The sequence below is a fragment of the Pituophis catenifer genome, unplaced genomic scaffold (assembly GCF_029215685.1).
Source record: "Pituophis catenifer annectens isolate HBS135680 unplaced genomic scaffold, rPitCat1.0.hap2 SCAF_8, whole genome shotgun sequence".
In the NCBI taxonomy this organism is placed as follows: Eukaryota; Metazoa; Chordata; class Lepidosauria; order Squamata; family Colubridae; genus Pituophis; species Pituophis catenifer.
Window position 1 is genome coordinate 17,252,724 of NW_027256888.1, and position 19,281 is coordinate 17,272,004.

The 19,281-nt window shown below is 37.6% G+C and overlaps 1 protein-coding gene across 1 annotated transcript in view; it reads left to right on the top strand.

The window, feature by feature from the left end:
* Positions 1 to 19,281, top strand: part of MARCHF1 (membrane associated ring-CH-type finger 1) — a 123,363-nt gene that overhangs the window by 100,137 nt on the left and 3,945 nt on the right. The gene's annotated exons all lie outside the window — the stretch shown is intronic.

The following is a 19,281-nucleotide window of genomic DNA, read 5'->3' on the forward strand; positions in this document are numbered from 1 at the left end:
TTTCCATCATGAGAAGTCTTGTGCAGTCAAATTTGACCCCAGTAGAGTGCCAGTGATGCTGTAGATATCTCTTCTCTTGTTTCAACACCCTCAGCTCCACTGTAAACCATAGGGAGTGATGGGTTCCACGAGAGAGGTGGTCGCATAGGTGCAATCCGATGCAGAACCTCTACTACCCTCCTATTCCAAGTATCAACCAAGGCCTTGGATGGACTGTGTAGCAGACCAGCAGGAACAACCCCAAATAATCCTCTGAAACCCATCTGGGTCCATCAATCATTGAGGCTGGATGGATCTAACAGCTTCAGCCTCCCTGCAGTGGATAGTGGTGTCAGAGAATCCCATAATAATCAGGGCATTATCTGATCATGACAAAATAAAAGTTCATAATGACAAGGTAAAAACAAAGAGTCCTCCAATTTGAGATCCTATAGCCACTGCTTTGACTGGCATACCAAATTTGATGTGTGACCATCTGGGATGTGACCTGGGATATGCTTAAGGCCAGCATGGTGGCTATGGACTCCTAAACCCCTCAAATCCCAATCCCAAAGAAGGCAAATTGAAGTTCCCCAAGACCATAGGTCTGGGGAACCTCATTGCAAGTCTGGAGATGGAGTCAAGGATCTGAGGCAGAGAAATTGCTATATAGCAGCATAGTGAACTTCAGCTCGATTGAGTCCTAGGGCCATAAGGGTACTTGGTGCCCACCTCCCCCACTGTAACCATAAACATAACACCCTAGCATAAATAACCACATTCATTCATCTCCATTGGAATGCTCTCCCAGCCACTTAAGAGTTCCAACCATTTATCCCTGCCCCAACCAGCCCCTCCTCTGGTTTTTACTCAAAAAAGTGGGGAGGGAATAAACAGTTCAAAGCACCTATCTAGCAAACTGAGTCATGCAGTCAAATATCATCTTCACCCTTTCTGGAGCTAGCAGAAGAATAATAAAAAATAAACTCAGAAGCGATAGTCTACAGCAGACTTCCACTTTACTGGTACTCTCTCCCCTGCCAATTATCCCTAATACCTCAAAATTCCAGAGTCCTCTTTGGCCTCTACAGATGGAAATGTTTCCATTGTGATCAATTTATCATAGCATACTTGAAATATTCCCAGTGCTGCTGTGCTTGTAGTTGTTAATTCCACTGAACCAAAACTCAGATTGCTATCTTTGCCTTCACAGTTATCAAAGAAATGGGCTTGCCATTAAAATGAAATTGTTCCAACATGATTGATGGATTTTAAAAATCTAAATTTTAGCTTTTATGGGGCAGACAAAATTTTCATCTCATTTGATTCAACAAAGTTGAAAAAGGTGGCTTATTAGCAGGTAGTAATTGTTAAACAGACGTAGGTTTAGATCAGACAGTACAACTATTTGTGAGAATTAGAATTCTGAATATAATGGTTCTTTGTCATTCATATTTCCTGAGCACACAGGTAAGATCTAAAATTTGATCAGCCTGAATATATATACACAGAAGTTTTATTTAAAGTGTTATACATGGTTCCATATATTTTATTATTTGCATTTGATTAATAGCCACATTAATATTTATTAATATTAAACTTTGAACTCTGAAGAAACAGTTATGCCCTATTTTAATTTAAAAAATGAAAGTACCTAACAAATAGAGACTCAAAAAGTAACCTACCTTCTAGAATGTCCAAATTTGTATAAATGGATGTGGGTGGGTATATGGATATATTTTGGTGTTGTGGAAAAGGTATATTTTTGGCATAAATGTGGCTTCTTTTCTGTATTCAGTGAGATATCTACCATATCATGTCTGGAATAAGCAACTTCCTGAAAGTAATGATAAGCATCCAAAAATTCCAGATTTGTTATTGTGACTGTAACTTAGTTTGACAGTAAGATCTATACATCCATATTCCTAATCCTACAACTCAACAGTAAGAAAACTAAGATCATGGCATCTGGCCCTCTCAATTCCTGGCAATTAGATGGGGGGAAAACGGAGGTAGTGACATATTTTATTTTCCTGGGCTCCAAGATCACCACAGATTGGGACTACAGCCAAGAAATTAAAAGACGCTTGCTCCTGGGAGGAAAGCTATGGCAAATCCAGATAGCTTACTAAAAAGCAGAGACTTCACCCTGCCAACAAAAGTGTGCATAGTCAAGGCTATGGTTTTCCCAGTTGCAATGTATGGCTGTGAATGTTGGACCATAGGAAAGGCTGAGCACCAAAGAATTGAGGCCTTTGAACCATGGTGCTGCGAATCCCTTGGACTGTAAGGCAATCAGACCAGTCAGTCCTAGAGGAGACTCCTCTAATCCCTTGGACTGTAAGGCAATCAGACCAGTCAGTCCTAAAGGGGATCAACCCTGACTGCTCTTTAGAAGAGCAGATTCTGAAGATGAAACTCAAATACTTTGGCCACCTAATGAGAAGGAAGGACTCACTGGGGAAAAGCCTAATGCTGGAAAAAATTGAGGGCAAAAGAAAGAGGGAATGACAGAGAATGAGGTGGCTGGATGGAGTCACTGAAGCAGTAGGCGTGAGCTTAAATGGACTCCAGAGGATGGTAGAGGACAGGAAGGCCTGGAGGAACATTGTCCATGGGGTCGCGATGGGTCGGACACGACTTCGCAACTAACAACAAATCCTACAAGAGGACCTGTACCTCAATATCATGGTTAAACAATGTCTGTAATGTCCTTTTGCAGTGCTGCATGTCATCAATCTCTTGCTCCAATTTAAGGACCAAGTTTCTCGTTAACCCAAACAAGGATTATCTAACAGCAAGTGAAACAAAGTATACCATAGCTAATGACTCCCATATAAATTCCAATCTATTGGACTGGAGCAGCATCAAGTATTTTTTTCCTGCTTGACAAATATAGTGGGAATCCTAACAAATTTTTAGATTTCTTGCTCAGTGTGAATTCTACGTTTCTCTAAGCCCTGAACATTTTCCCATGGTTAAATCATGAATGAGATTTATAATTGTCCTATAGTCAAAAGAGTTGCAAATACTCTTCTGGGACAGCAGTTCTATGATATGCCTGAAGGGCAACTTTGATGATTCAGTAAACAAGTGACTGCCAATTGTAAAATCTTCCACCTATGATTGCTCAAATGTCAACTCAGAAATATAATGCTGACTTTTAGTTGTTAGTTCTAAATCTGGGCTAAAATTAAAGAAATTTAATGGACCTGCTTAAAAAAGGACTACCAGATAAAATAAAGGTCAAGCTCATTTGTCAGGGTTTCTCAAGACTGTGGTATAATTGAGGGAAGATATGGGTGGGAATAGAAGACACAATTATCTTTTTCATTCTCCTTTTCTTTCTATACCTGCAAATTAGAGTCCTTGAAAGTTTAGCCAATATACTTGAGATACTGCAGAATTCCAGTGCTTGCTTGAGAAAGGTTGTGCATCAGACCAGATTTGTGTTATAGTGAATCCGACTACTTCATGGAAGTAATACTTCAGTGTAGAGTCCACTGGAGTTGAGTGGCTAATTAATTCAAATAAACAAAAAAAAATAATAAACAAATACATAAATGTGAGTTGTACTGCACTAAAATCTATTATGGTGCCGATCAGAGAATTAAAATGCTTGTAGGCACATTATACATTTTCAAAGTTTTCCTCAAACTTTCCTCAAACTTCTTACAATAGCATCTTTTCAAACTGCCTTTCCTATTTTATCATTTGCTATTTATTTAAAATGTTTTTTTTTTCTGAAATACATTTTGTATTTTTATTAGTGCTTTGGAGTCAGTATCCTGATTTTCTTTCTGTTCCTAAAATGCTGGCATGGTCATATAGAAACATTGATAGTTATTAAGTGTGGGGTGTTATGTGGCAAGTGCTTTTTTTGTTTGAATTTTAAAGAAGCTTTAGCTTCTTCATTTTCTATTACTTTATCTGTTTTGTGGTCGCAAAATAGTTTTGTTCTTAGTAGGCGAATGGTGTTTCTTGCAGATTTCAGTGCATTATTGTTGCTATTTTCTATTTTTCTTTCTGTTTATAGTCAGTCTCTGAGATCTTACAGAACTAACCAGGTGGCCCACTGTTTCTTCAGCTTACTTGCAGGGACAAAATTTGCAATCTGTTGCTGTCTTCTCAGTTCTGGCTCTGAATGTTTATTTGTTCTTAAAGCTTAATCTGATGCTTTATTAGCCAGAACTAACTCCTCTGTCTCTTTTTTGAACTTTTGTCCTCTTAATCATTAAGAGGACAACCATCTTAACCATGTTATCTATTTTGCCTACTAGCAGTGGTGGATTTTTTTTTTTACTGCCGGTTCTGTGGGCATGGCTTGGTGGACATGGTGGTGTGGCTTGGTGGGCGTGGCAGGGGGAGGATATGTAAAATCTCCATTCCCACCCCACTCCAGGGGAAGGATAGTGCAAAATCCCCATTTCCTCCCCACTCCTGGGAGAAGGATATTGCAAAAATTCAATTCCCACCCCACTCGGGGTCCAGCCAGAGGTAATATTTGCTGGTTCTCTGAACCTGCTGAATAGCACTCCTGCCTAGTAGGGCAATTGTTTTTTGTTTAGACTGGTCATGTAATATTTTGCCTTGGTAATATTTTGCCATGTAATATTTTGCCTTGCCTCTTTTCTATTCTTCATCTGTTTTTGCTTATAGGCCAGTTTGGTCTCTCCTGTATACAGTCAGCCTTCATGGTGTACTAGCTTCAGTGCATCTTCTTCATTGTCCTTCAGATATTCTTCCAATGCCCTTTTTTCTTCTTCAACTTTCTAGTCTACTTGCAACATTCCATGCCTACCTATGCTGCTTGGTAAACAGAGTCTGTCAATATCTCAGCCTGAATGAAGAGCGTTGTCCTTATTTTTCTGGGCTTTTAGTTCTGCTTGAGTCCAGGCTACCATTTCAGCTCTGTATCTAATGAATGGAATTATCCAGCTCTTAATTGCCTTGATGGTATTTCCTCCACTGAATTTGGAATTTAAGATTTTCTTTACTGTCATTGTATATTCATTTTTAACTTTGACTTCAGTGCTTGATGTTGTCCGCTTGAAAGATGCCCAGGTATTTGCTGTGATTGGCTTCATCCAGATTCTTAATGTGATTTCAAATAGGGCATCTTGATTCCTTCAGTTTTCATTATTTTTCCCCAGTTAATGGTAAGGGTGACATATTCTCCAATCCAAACTCCCTTGAAATACCTTGGCTATTTATATGGATGGTATTTAGCAGTGATTCAATTTCAAATGGTATTTTTCTGTATGGTTTCAGACTGTACATGTGTATTAGCCTGGCAGATGTTCTTGATGTTTGATAGCCATGGCTGACTTGTTTAGTATTGTTGACAGAGGAATCAATTCAATGACAAACAGTAGTGGTGTTAGTGAGTGTCCTTGGCATATTTCTCTCTTGATATTGACTTCTCTCAGTCTATCATCATTGATCAACAACCGTGTCTTCCATTCAGCCACTGATCTTTGTGCAAAGCTGTTGATATTTCTACTGATTTCTCTTATTTCTAGACATATGATTTTTCAGGCATGTGTTATGGAGTCATATGCCTTCTTGTAAGCAATCCATGCAACATTCAAGTTGGTTTTCCTTGTCTCAAAGATTTCCAAAATCATTTTGTCAATTAGGAGTTGATCTTTCATTCTTCTGATGTTTGGGTAATTTCCTTTCTGCTTTAGCTGAAAACAAGGAGCTTGTTTTCAGATAGATGTTGTTGGATTGCATCAGCTACCTCACCATGCAGTTTGTTTTCTTGTCTGCAATTTGACACTTATTGGTAAACTAATATTTGGTGCATATTGGTTGGTTGTTAAACTGCTTGGCGGTGAATGGGTGCAGACCAGTCAAATATTTCAGTCAAAAACCATGCAGTTCATCTTCATTTAGTGCTTACCAGTTCTTGATTTTCCTTGCCATTTTCTCCATCATTTTTGTTGTTATTAGAAGTTCTTTCATTTCAGCTTCTTTTCTATTCTTATTCACATCCTTTATCTCAGCTCTATCCTTATTGTATTTCTTTGTCCAATAGCTGCATCCAGAACTATATTGTTTCTTCTTTATCAGGTGTTGACTAGTTAGTTGCATTCTCTCCATTAATGCATTGGTAGAAACATTTCTGATTTTACTGAAATGCAAGGTTCTGCCTGTAGTGTGCAATTCAAGCTTCATATATGATTATCTTCTTGCTGTAACTGTTATTTGCTGCTTTATTATTTCCTGTTCTTCCTTGATCTTTATTGTTCCTAGGTAATATATCTTGATCAAGAAATGTGGTCTTCTTGTTTTTTCATTTCTTTTAACAGATGTAACAGACTTGGAAGGGACCTTGCAAGTCATCTACCAGCAGTGGGTTTCCAATATTCTTACCACGGTTTGCCAGGCACATGCCCCTTCCACGCTTGCACGTTTGCTCGCTTGCGCGTTTTCCGCAGCCTTGAAAACGTGCCTAAATAGGCCATCATAGAGCTGGGTTCCAAGTTGGAAACATTTCTGGGATGTGTAGCTCATTCCATCTTTATGATGGTCCCTAGCATTAAGGTAGAAATTCCTCAATTACTTCAGAGTTAACAATAGCCTGCTAAAATACATTTAATTTATATAGTCTTCTGTGAAAACATATAATACTAAAATCATGGCAATGCAGTGCTATAATGATGCTTAATGATGCTGGAACTGCCAGCCAGAAATGTTCTGCACTCTAGTGGTTTAAGCCCAGCTCTGTGAGATGGGGTGAGCTCCCTCCACTTGCTCTTTGGCTCTTCCTCGCCCAGCAGTTCAAAAACATGCAACATTGCAAGTAGATATTTGGTACCACTTTGGTGGGGACAAACCTAGTACGTGTACACTGAGAGTAGAAACTGGCGCTGGACCTGGCTGGATATGAGGCAATGTAACATGAAGCAAGGTGAGGCGAGACAGGTGGAAGAGCCTGGAAGCACAAATGCACTGCTGTATGGTGTATGCTAGTCAGGATGTGTACACTAGCTCCAAGGCACACAAGTGCTGAACAAAATGAACAATAGGCTCTCGGGACTGCATTGTGTTTATCATTTGTAGATTTCCCTGACATTGTATACCATACGCTAAAAAAAATTAATAATAACTAAAAACATACTTTCAACCTCAAGAGCAGGGGTGTCAAACTCAAGGCCTGTGGGCCGGATCCAGCCCACAGGGTGCTTAGATCTGTTTCACAGGGCCGCCCTGGAAACAGCAAAGGACCAGCGCCACTGTGCATCTGCCAGCAAAAATGGAGTTCGGGATGGCTCCGTTTTCAGCTGCAATGGCCTCCTGCAGTCCTCTGCCAGCAAAAATGGCTCCATTTTCACTGGCAGAGGACTGCAGGATGTCAAGCTGGCCATGCCCACCCCAGCCATGCCCAGTCCCCCTAAGGTCAAACACAACCCTGATGTGGCGCTCAATTTAATCGAGTTTGACACCCCCCCTCAAGAAAATTCTAACAAGCTTTGTAAAAAAAAAAAAAATCAGTTACAAAACAGTGCACGGTATCATTCGCTCTTTGGAACTACGTTCATTTAATATGCTGATATTTGTAATAAACAGCAAATATTTATTGATACTTTTTCTGCTTCATGTTTCCCATGAGCTACTTTCATAATTTAAAACTATGCCAGGCTATATTGACTCTTGAAAACAGCATTCCCTGTGGAGACAGCTGCTGTTGAGAAACTAAGACTTCTTGGTTCTTTTTTTCTTCCTGTTCAGCACTTTAAGCCCTTCTTAGACCTGCAGGCGACCTGTACTATTTCTTCAGAGAAAGAAGAAACTTCTGAACGGTCCTGACTATAATACATTGCTAGTATTGTTCTACCTACTGCTTTGCGCAACTATAAATCTCTGTGCTTTCCCATCAGTTTTATAATAAGAATCATGATAAAAATGACAGGTAATTTTGCTTAGGATGGCTAGCACTGAGTTTCTCTGGGAGCAATTTTATTTTTAACTAACATCTTTGCTATTCTTTGCCATAACTGAGAGGTTTGTCTTTCCTTTGATTTTCAGTGCAGCTGGGAGATGTTGTCAAGGTAACATGCCTCAGTGTTTTCTTTCCAACAATAAGCTGTGGCTGTGACTGTGACATGGCTAACCTTAAATCACTGTCATTCTTGGTCACTTGTAAGGTCAAATGCTTCACCAGTTAAGCACAAAGGCCTGACACTGACTTTTTTTTCCCTTTCTTTATTTATTCTCACGTCATTAAAGAAAACAACATGGGGGAAGTGCACAGATTAGGCACATTAAAGCTAAAGTAATTTTATAACATGTATAGACAATTCAGAGAAAGTATGCAAAATCCAAGTGTTCCTTTGTTCAGAGTTATATTTGATTTCCCTTTTACGGGTTCAATTTATGTAGCCTCCTAAGTAACACGCAATATAACAAACAAAAGTAACGCATAGAAACTAAGTCCACCACCACCCCTCCATTAATAACATTAGAACATATTGCATCCCTGGCAACTTTCTACAGTCCCAAACAACCAAAATTAAATATAAGTGAATTCTTTTAGAACAGAAAATGGTTACTCTGCTGGTTCTGTAGACGAGAGGGGAGAGGGAGGAGGAAGAAATATTTTAAAAATATGACCATCTTTTTTAATAAATGCAATTTACATAATGGAATAAAGAAGAAAGTCAAAGACATCAAAACAGTTAACTAAAGCTCTCTTATCAAAAAGCTTAGACAAAGAAAGAAATGTAAATGTTTTTATTCAGATGGGCCTCTAGAAAATAAGACTCAAACAATAATCAGACTTACTACACCCTCTTGTGGACTTTTTTCTATCATTGCCTCCAACTAGACAATAACAGTTATATTTTCTTATTTGCTTGCCCTATATTTCCTTTATACTAAAGAATTTATTTAAATATTAATATTAATAATAATAATAATAATAATAATAATAATAATAATAATAATAATAATAATAATAATAATAATAATAATAATTTTATTTCTATACCGCCCTTCTCCCGAAAGACTCAGGGCGGTGTACAGCCTATTTAAAAACACAAAACAAAACAATTAAAATTTAAAATCATTAAATAGATTAGGCTCAAATTAAAATCCCAGAAATTTAAAATACCCCAATTTAAAATATTGACTCATCTGTTTCATTTTCTTTGCCTGAAAGAAATCATATATGAGATTTTTAACGGAAAAACAACAACAATCCATGTGGATAGATAGATAGATAGATAGATAGATAGATAGATAGATAGATAGATAGATAGATAGATAGATAGATAGATGATAGATAGATAGATAGTCTTTTTTTTTTCCTTTAAGGAATAATAGAGTGCAAAGGACAAACACAAAGAATTATTTTATATTGGTGTTTTTACATTCAAGTTCCATTCTAGAGCCTAGAAATTGTCCAAGTACCATGATAAGGTATAATGCGCACAGTAAGATAATTTTCCCATAAATGGTTAATTGATATGACCATGGTAGTTAATTCTTGTAGAAAGCTGTTTAAACTGTTTAGTTAGAGATGTTTTTGCAAGAAGATAGAATAATAATTCAATTGAAAATAATGGGAAATACAGATGTTACATGTGTGCTCCCAGCCTTATGGTCATTCATTCATAGACTTGGAAAATAGCCATACTCAAATCACTTTCAACCAAACACTGAGGCACAAACAATTTTTTAGAATACACAGAGACCCAGTAAATTTAAAATAACAGCAGAACTTTACTGGTTACAATGTACATCTATTTGCTCTTCTACACACACATGCGAACACATATACTCGTCCACACTTAACAAAGTCCTCAACTAGGCTGGCAAGCACTAACCAGAGGGACAGAAGCTACCAAGTCTGGATCCAAACATGATTCAAAAAGTGGGTGGACTCTAGGATCCCTTTTGTCACCCAAAGTCCTTGCTTCGTTGGTTCACAAGACTGGCAGCTACTCTTGTTACAATCTGGTAGCTCTTGATGGGGTTTGGGGAGAGATTTCCCCTGTGCCCAACTTCTTTAGTTTGGTTTAGGTGACATTTTCCCTTTATTTCCTTAACGACTTATCGTATTTTTTAAGAGTGTAAGACACATTGGAGTATAAGACGCAGCTTAGTTTTTGGGGAAGAAAATAGGGGGGAAAATCTGCCTACCAGATATTCATCTGGCTAGCATCCTTAGTCTGGTCAGCTTCAGCACATTAATTTGCAGGTTTTTTATCACCTGCTTTGGGATAAAAAACAGCTTCTAAGCCACAGCTGAGAGGAAGCAGCAATGAAAAAAGCAGGCAAAGCACAGGGAGATCGCTTCACTTGGCTAGCACCTAGTTAGGGCTGAAAAAAAACTTCTAAAGAACAGCTGAGAATCAGAGCAAAGCATGGAGATCACTTCACTCGCTAGCGCCTCGTTAAAGCACAGCAGAGAGTCGAGGGAGCAGGCAAAGCTGGAAAAATTGCTCCACTCGCTAGCACCTCGTTAGGGATGAAAAAAAACTTCAAAAAAGCTACATTTGTAGTATAAGACACACCCAAATTTTCAGCCTATTTTTTTTGGGGGGGGGAAGGTGCATCTTATACTCCGAAAAATAAAGTAGTTCCTTCTTATTTCTCTCCTGAAGGGATCTTTTAGCCAAGATTCTTGACTATCCACCCTGCTTACAGGCCTGCATCATCCTCTTTAGATATGGCAGTTTCAGCCTAGTCTTACATAGATGCTCCTTCTTTTATTGCAACCTTTTACATTATCAGAAAGTCATTCCTGATCCTTGATTTTTAAAATAATTTCAATCAGACTAGAACCCAGAAAATTGATTGTCCCAGAATTTAGCTCTCATTTCCACTTTGTACTGAGTATACTGTACTCATCTATAATCCATAAGAGCTCCAGTGGCGCAGTGGTTAGAATGCAGTACTGCAGGTTACTTCTGCTGACTGGAGGCTGCCTGCAATTTGGCAGTTCGATTCTCACCAGGCTCAAGGTTGACTCAGCCTTCCATCCCTCCAAGGTCGGTAAAATGAGGACCCAGATTGTTGGGAACAATATGCTGACTCTGTAAACTGGTTAGAGAGGGTTGTACAGCACTATGAAGCAGTATATAAGTCTAAATGCTATTGCTGTTTCTGTTGCTATATCAAGTTCACTTCAAAAGAGTGGTTTCCCTTGTGAACATTTGTGAGGTAACACATTCACAAAAACTTCTCTGCTTATATTTTCATTTGTCCTGGTTATTTTTTACTATTTTGTATTTTTTGTTTATATTGTGGACCTTTTAGTACAAGGTTTTGTGGTTGATATTGTTACTAATGAGAGTCTAGCAATTGCAATAGAAATAAATCCAATAAATAATTCAACAAAAACATGAATCTGCCAGTAAATATGCAGATTTCATTTCCAAGTGATTAAATTTATTATACTATTAATATATAGTTTAGAAGCTTCAAATTATATACAGGATTATTAGGCTAAATTACTGTATGATAATTCTTCTAATTTAGCTGAAAGTTGTAAAGAAGACAGATTTCAGATTTAACGCTAATAAATAATGCATTGCATTAATTTTCAACCTTTCTAAATTAGGAGAAAATGCTTCCATGGTCCTAAGAGAATTTAAACAAACCTAATGCAAATAATTTAAGGCAATTTAATTATAGGATGCTTTGCAAACAGAAATTAAATCCTGGTATGCCTATTAAAAGAGTCTCTATAGGATTGGTAAGAGAATTCTGGAAGTTAAAGTCCACAAGTTGTAAAGTTGCCAAGGTTGGATATTCCTGCTCTAAAGCAAGGTTGGGGGAAAATACCGTTCCCAGCTTTTGGAAAGCATGTAGTTGTCTTTATTTATGATAAACAAACAGCAGAATGTGACATTCGTCTTTGCAAAAATTACTAAATTACAAGTAAAGTTATCCAGATTTTTTTTTAAAAAAAAAAATAATAGGTGGAAAAACTATTTACTATGAAATATTGCTTGTAAGAGAAAATGTATTATTCTGAAAGATAGGCTTCTAAACTGATCCCATATGTTTGGCAAGCATAACAAGTATCAATAAGCCAAGTTTTAGAATATGTAACATTGTTTTTACTGTGGTCAAGGTTTTTAACAAAAACCTCTTTAACAAAATATGGGTGTATGAATGGCAGGACGGTTGCAACCCAATTAATTGATCGTGAAAATGTTAAGATGACAAACTCACTGTGCTAGATAGATACAATAATATTTTACATGTTACAGTGCTGATATGATAAGCCATGTTTTCTTCTAACTTAGTTTGCAGAATAAATTATTGTGACTAAATTCACAGTAGGCTAAATCCAAACAATCCACATTATTATTTATTTTACTTACACCCTAATGTATTTCTGTGAATTTAAGAGAGACTGTATGACCACCTCCCCAGTTTTATTCTAACAGTACTTTAAAGTGGGTTGAAATGAAAAAGAAAACTGATGCAAAGTTTACATCAAGCCTTTGTCAAGGAAGTCTTGTGGTCCAAGTGCAATACATTATATTAAACATTTCTGTGTGAGTCCAGAATGTATATGCTTGTGAAAAAGAGAAAGAAATAGATTAAATTGGATTTCCATTTTAAAAATATTCTTGAAAACCGTATTTAGGGCATTTGAACAAGTACTGTCTATATGACCTAAAATGATAATCTAACTTCTGAAGGGAGATTATTCTATAATGTGGGGGCCACCACTAAAAAAATGCTTGTGGGTAGCATGCTGACCTCAGTGGCCGAGAGGATCACTAGCAGGATCACTTGGGAACTATATACTGGATGGGTTGGACAAGCTAATTAGATATGGAGAAGGCCATCCATAAAGAGTTTTATAGGTAGAAGCCACTACTTTGGATTGATCCAACAATCTATTTGGTTATTCATGCAGAAACGATAAATGAAGGATAATGTAAAAAAAAAACAACCCTCTAATCCACCAATATAGAAGTACATTTGATCCTTGATTTCATTACATTTTGATTTTAATATTTTTATTTTTGATTCAGTGTTGTATAAATCAGATGTATAAACCAATATAAGGTAGCGCGATCACTCAGCAGTTAAAGATAATGAGCTTGTCAATTGGAAAGCTGACATCCTGAGTTTGAGACCTGAGCTTCGCATGAGCTCCAATTACTTGCCCCAGCTCCTGCCTACCTAGCAGCTCAAAAGCATGCAAATGCAAGTAGATAAATAGGCTCATATACAGGTACATATGACTGTTTATTAATATTCATTACCTTTTTAAATTTAATGGATGAAGGCAAAACACTGGTACAATTTAGAAAGAAAACACTTTTACCTTACTGTATGCTTTCATAAGATGTAGTATGGTGAAGAAAAACATGAAATTTCTTTTATAAATAATTCTCCACTACCCTCTAGTGTCCAATACCCTGCACTCACAGGATCAGCATTTCATAAGAAAGGTCCAAATAAGTAGAAACGACCACTAAATGATACAGAAGGATCCTTGTAGATTTAGAAAATCATACTTGTGATATATTTCCTTGATTATTAATACATCAACACATTACAATCACATAGGAACTAGATATACATAAATATAAAATTAAAAAACACATGAATTTGAACATTTGTATTTATGTGAGTTTGTGTGTGTGTGTATGTATGTATGTGTGTACACATACACAATTACATGCATATATATGAATGAATTATAGATAAAACATGAATGAATTATAGATAAAACAAAGCATTTCAAATTTTAATATGTCAATATCAAATAGATTCAAAATCAATACAAAATCTATCACTACAAGAAGATTTGAAATAAAGTTAATATTCTTTGCTAGAAACTTGGCTTCTTTTGCTAAAAAGGACTTTATCTAAAGCATTATACAAAAAGCATTTAGATTGCCCCATCAGCATCTTTGATGTCTGTGACCTAAATGATTATTGTATCTTATTAGCGAAAATTTAGGCTAGGAAAAGCAAATCTAAAATGGACCAAACATAAGGAGACTGATAAGTGCACTTAAATGTATTAAATTACCCATTATACTTGAGGAGCTGTCAGAAGGTCAGGAGATGTTTTCTCCACAAAAGAAAATGTGAGAAGTACTTACAGTATATTTTATGTGTCTAATAATATAAATTTAACAGCTCTGTGCAGCACTTCAGATTCAATTTAAAAAAAAAAAACCCTTTGTGGATCACAGGAATGTAATGTTGTACCTGTTGGCATAGTATTCAGCCTTTCTTTCTCAGAATTCCATGGTGGAAGCCTTGTCATGCCCCAAAAAAGTGCAGTTGCTTTAAAGTATTGAAAGCAGTTAGACAGTTGACATTGCGTTAAAACAGGTGATCAAATCTGAACGGCTGCAGCTCAGTACTTGATTATGTCACATAGAGAAGAAAGGAGCAAGGTAAGGATCATATCTCTTAAGCCTTGTTTCTCAACAGCCATTTTAAGCTTTGTAGACTTCAAATCCCAGAATTCCATAGCATGAATATTTTTTCTATTTCTTTAAATGGGAGATTCATCTAAAACATATTCCTGAAAATAAGAAGGGCCCGAGCCATAAAGCATGTGGACAACTGCATTACTATATATGCCAGCTGCAACCTCTAGTTATTTTCAGGGGCATCCCCCATATGAAGCAAATTGCAGTAGTCTAATTGAAATATGACAAGTGTAATGTGTAACTTCAGGACTTCCTGATTCAAAGAAGGAGTGCCTGATAAGTGCCATAGCAGCTCTTGCTGACCAGAGGTTTTCTGGGTCACAATTTTCATTTGTTTGCTCTAACACAGGGGTGTCAAACTCACGTCATCATGGCTGCATCACATGACATATCGGGACTTTTTCCCCCTTCACTAAACCGGGCGTGGGCATGGCCAGCGCCTGACACATCCGGCTCGCAGGCCGGGATTTTGATAGCCCTGCTCTAGCAGGAATCCAGTAGAACCTCCAACAGTGAACCTTTTCCTATTTTGACATTACATCCAAATTACATCCAGCTGTTTTATGTAGCAGCATTCTCTTGATGCAAAACCTAGGGACATATTCTGCTTCAAGTTGGGGTGTTTCATATGGTTTACACAGCTGAGAAGTGCAGCTATGAATTATATAGTTACTGTTGACTGTGGGTAGCCTTAATCATGGCTTTGTGGTTATAGACGACTATAAATCCAACATGAAAGAGCAAACCATTTGTTAACTTTAGCTGCCTATCCACAAATTACATCTCATTGTGTGGACTGATCTTGCTCTGAAGGGGACCAAATCAGAAGTGGTATTCAGCCGGTTCGGACTAGTTCGGGGGAACCAGTAGCAGAAATCACGGGTGGGCCCACCCACCCCCACTCCCACTCCCACTCCCACTCCCACTCTATGCCGTCTTATTTAGGCATATTTTTGAGGCCAGGTGCATGCGCGGAAGGTGCACACGAGAGCAAAGCGCATGCGTGGAAGGCCGGGCACATGTGCAGAAGGCAGGCACGGGCGAGGAGTGAACCGGTAGTAACAAAATGTGAACCCACCACCGGACCAAATATATTGGTACTGATGATACAGGCATGAAAAGAACTCAAAGCAGCAGTGGCAGGCAAGGTAAACTGATACCCATTGAGTCAAGTAGAATTAGAAACAATTGACCAACACAAGTTCCTTAAGCATCTTAAGATTGTTTATTTGATCGAGAAGACTTCAAGATTTAATATCTTGTTGGATGCAATATATTCGAATGCATGTTAAACTGACAAACTATATTGATATATTAAATGTATTTGATGTATTACTTGATAGCGTTTTGACCAAGTCCTTACCAATCTTACCAAGTGCAAACAACTAGTTAAGGTTTGCTTATGATCTTCTTTGCTCTTATAAAGCTGATTAAGAGACTGGGTAAAAGTTATTACACCCATTTCTGCACTTGCATAGATCAATCCTGTAACCTTTCACTTACAGATTCCAAGAACAAAGAAAATACACCCAGTATTTTCACTGGTCCTTTTAGGTACTATAATGTACCCAATGTCTCTTGCATGCCATAATTCCCCTGCCCAACCACCTTAATGAAACAGATGGGGATGGAGAATTTGAGGTAGAACAGAACTTGGATTTCCTGTACAGGAGACGCAGATTAAAAGATAGAATATGCTGTAACTTCTGATTTACACAGAACCTGGGAAGCATTAATGTGCATTATTTCACTATGAATTATATAAAACAGGAACCTTCCCTGTCCAAGACTTTCGCAAAAACCTTTGGACAAGGGAGCTTGATGGATGAAAACATAAGAGTTATATAAATACAATATATTTGTTGTCTGCAATATGTTCTCATAAGGAAGTGGGCGCTGTTTGCCTTGAACCCAACCACTCCCTACACGGTCTTAGCATATAGAGGGATCCAAATTGAGAAGAGTTACTGGCTATGAGATACCAAAAGTGGAGGTCTCGGCACCGCTTAGAAGTCCTTCACTCCACCTGATGTCAACTATATAGAGCATGAACATTCTTCTACCCATTTCTGAACAGGAGCAGTTCAGGGTCAAGATTTGACACAATGGTGGAGGGACAGTCAAAGTCCCTTCAAATTCTTCATACCTAGAGGGAAATTTTCTGGCACCTCCCAAATCAGTGGATTTAAAAAAGAAGCATCTTAGAGGAAAGTATCCATGAGAAGTTCAGTAGATGGTCAGAAGTAGAGAGTTTTGGACCAAACAGGTATTTTACCATAGCAATGCACAGAAGTCATCTGAATTTTCACAGAGAAAAAAGAACTGGATCTCAAGATGTTAGGATGCCTTTGGAGTGGGGTGGGGGGAAAATTATGTAAGATTTGAACCTTGGGATTGATATCTTGAATGAAAAGTAGGAGTAGGGGTGACATGATAGCACTGTTCCAATATTTGAGGGGCTGCCACAAAGAAGAGGGATCAACCTATTTTCAAAATGCACCAGAAGCCAAGACAAGAAACAATGGATGGAAACTAATCAAGGAGACGTGATTAGTGAGTGGTCCATAACTGGAGGTCTTTTAGAAGAGCAGAGGATTGGACTAGAAGTCCCCCAATGTCCCTTCCAACTCTGTTATTCTGTTATTCTAAATCTTATATACTTAATTATGTTACAGGAGAAGCTGATTTTCTGCTTTAATTATGATAGTTTATGTAAAAAAAAAGAGTAAATATGGACAGTGTGCTTTGAATTTCTGCCTGCAAGCCCTGTAATCTGAGTATTGATTTTGATAAAGGCTGACATTGTGGAAACCTGAAAAAATAAAATGGCTACTTTAATGAATAGCAGAGAAGTTCTGTAGGTTATGTAGTCAAAATATTTTTCTATTAAAATTTTTAACTATACACAGTCAAAAGAGCTTTAACACATAAAGACCTTTATTGTGTAAAATATAACAATAGAATGTCACAATTCAATATTGTTTAAAAGAAAACCCCATTTTAAGCAGGCTTACAAGTTGACAGTATCTAGACAAAGTGTCTGATTTAGCTGCTTAGTGCTTTGATCTAATTAGTGTTTTGGTGAGAGGCCTTCAGAAAATGCAGGACTACAAATTTGGAAAGTTTAAAAAGAAAACTGTCTGAAAGAATGCAATGCCATGTCATTTCCATATTGTGCAAAAGAAAATTACATAAATTTGTCCATAAATCCACAAGAGTCAAGCTTGACTTAGGGAAGATCACTGATTTAATATTAGCAGCTCTTGCTCTTTATTTTCCATTCTTATTAACAAGGTATTTTCTTTATTTATGTGATGTTCCTACTGCCTGAATTTATTTGAAAGTTTACCTAAATACTGCTTGAGATCTGATATTCTGTATCACACATTGCAGCCAGATGGCAGTGTGGCACCATGCTCAACCAAAGAACTATTTTTATAAGATACAAAACTAATATATCAAATTAGAAACTTTTAATAGCAGGGCTTTTAAAAAGTAGTTTATTAAACAGGAAAACACAATTAAGGATAGTGAAATCTATTTTTATAGAAGAAAAATCTATCTAAATATGTTTGTTAATTATTGGCTAGATACTTATTATGTGAACCTAAGAACAAAATTAAACTTTAATTACATGAGTGGCCCTGGTGTGCTTTTTTAAAATGAAATAGCATGCTTAATTGCTCATAGCCATGGCATAAATTAAAAAGTGGCCTTTCTCTCACTCACCTTTGCTTCTGAAGAAGAAAAGAAAGAAGAAAAATAATTTAATGATTTAAATCTAGATTTGAGCAAAATAACACTTCACTTTGGGATAGTTGTATACTGTGCTGCTTATATAATCCAATTATATTTCCTTGAGTAGATATTTATTCTGCCAATATCAATTTACAATATTTGTTAACACATGTTAGTAGTTCTCTAAAACAAATTTGGAAATACTCTAAAACAAATTTAGGCTACTAGGGTATTCTTTATTAGAAGTGCAAGATTCACCAAAGAAGAAACCGCACTAGTAGTATTTATTCCTGGAAATCAAGAATGGGGGAGGGCAGGGGTGGGATTCAGCCGGACTGGTAGTTGCGACCTGTGGGCTCGCCCCAGCGCTATGTACACCCACATTACACCAATTCTCCGTGAGCTGCACTGGCTCCCTATTGGTCTCCGGTCACAATTCAAGGTGTTGGTTATTACCTTTAAAGCCCTACATGGCTCAGGGCCAGGGTATCTTCGAGACCGCCTTCTACCGCATAACTCCCAACGACCGGTAAGATCCCACAGAGTTGGTCTCCTCCGGGTCCTGTCAGCTAAACAATGCTGGCTGGCGGGCCCGCGGGAGAGGGCCTTCTCTGTGGCTGCCCCAGCTCCCTGGAACCAGTTACCTCCTGAGGTTCGGACCATCCCACCCTATTGGCCTTCCGAAAAGCAGTGAAGACCTGGCTTTTCCGGCAGGCCTGGGGCCGTTGATCTTGCTCTTGTGATCTGGCAAAATCCAGCCATGAATGGTGTGAATGAGTTTTAATGTTTTTAATGTTTTTAATTCTTAAATGTTTTTTATAATGATTTTAAATACATTGTGAGCCGCCCTGAGTCTTCGGAGAGGGGCGGCATACAAATTGAATTAATAAATAAATGCCATCCTATTTAGCCGTGTTTTTTAAGCATGCGTGGAAGGTGCACAAGCGAAGCGAGCGTGCGTGTGCACTCACATATTCGATTCTGGGCGAACCAGTTGTTAAATTATGTGAAGCCCACCTCTAGGGGAGGGGATAATACACCATGAAAATCTAACCATGGTTATGCTGTTTTTATGTCAGGCAGTATAGCTTATAATAAAGTATAGATTGTAAAAATGCAAATAGGAGTAATTAGCATT